We start from the raw sequence: 1,291 nt of genomic DNA on the forward strand, positions 1-1,291 counted from the left end.
CCCCCCGGCCGGAGCCTCCCGCCCCGCTCCCCTCCCCGTCCCTTCCCCCGTGTTTCACCACTCCTGCCTCAGGCAGAGCTCCAGAGCTCGTTTGCATTTCAGACCAGCTGGTTCACCGCAGCCTCACTTCCCAGAACTGCTCTTCTTGTGTTTATTCCTGACTGGCAGAGGCAGCAGCGGCCGCGGCAGCTCCTCCAGGGCAAATTAAACTATTTAAAATAAAATCCACTGACAAAGTCTGGTTTGTTTTCGAGGTCGAAACTGACAATTGCCAAACGAAAATGCAGAGAAACCAGGTGGGGAAGGGGGCCCCAGCCCCCACCTCGGCTCCGCTCGCTGCCCGCTCTGCCAGGCCAGGCACGGTCCTCTCCCATGGCACCGGTGCTGTGGCTGCTGGCTCTGGCTGCCAGACCCCAGCCGGGGCAGAGGGATGAGGAAATCCCTTTGGGACAGAGCCCCAACGTGCCTGCCCGGGGGCACCCAGCCAGGGGAAGGAGGGCCCCGGCTTCTCAGCCTCGCAGCGGCTCCCCACCAGCCCGCGACGGCTCTGCAGACGGGCGCCTCGGCCCCTGCCCTCTGCTGTGCTGGGTGCCAAAGCACCAACCGCACGGAGCATCCCAGGGCTCCCGGAGCCAGCGTTGTCCCCAGCCACTGGCCGCAGGCACCATCGGAGCCACCACCACCACCGTCTCTCGCCGCCCTCGTGGGACACAGCTGCCTGGGAGCGGGGCATGCCAGCAGCATGGCTGAGCTGCTGCTGACCTGGCCAGCTCCTGGGAGCCCCCAGGCACAGCCTCGGGAGAGGATTTGCCCCCTTATTGTCCCCAGATGTGTAGATCGAGGGGGTTTTTCTTCCCACAGGCCTCCTGGGAAGCACAGCTGAGGCCAGCGGCAGCCTGGCACGTTTTATTTGAAATAAAGGCCGGCAACGTGGGGATGCTTGATCCACTGCCTCACTGCATGGCGGCAGCCCCCCCCCCGGGGGACCCCTCCAGCCGGGCCCAAGCCGCCTCATTAAGGTGAGCCCGCGCCCTTGCCCGGACGGGGTCTGGCTGCCCCCCCAGCAGCGGCAGGGGGGGTTCGCAGTGCCCCCCGGGGGCACCGGCATCCCCGGTCGCCAGCTATCCCCCTCCCCGGGGGCCACCCGCGGGCACAACTCCCACCCCGGTGAGGGTGTCCCCTGGCCCGGGGACGCGCGGGGGGGAGGTCTGGCGGCCCCGGGGCTACCCGCGGCCCCAGTCGGGGCAGCCCGACCCGGCCGGACCCGGCTTTCCCGGCTGGGAGAGGAGGG

Source organism: Haliaeetus leucocephalus, unplaced genomic scaffold (assembly GCF_000737465.1).
Source record: "Haliaeetus leucocephalus isolate CR32 unplaced genomic scaffold, Haliaeetus_leucocephalus-4.0 Scaffold238, whole genome shotgun sequence".
Classification (NCBI taxonomy): domain Eukaryota; kingdom Metazoa; phylum Chordata; class Aves; order Accipitriformes; family Accipitridae; genus Haliaeetus; species Haliaeetus leucocephalus.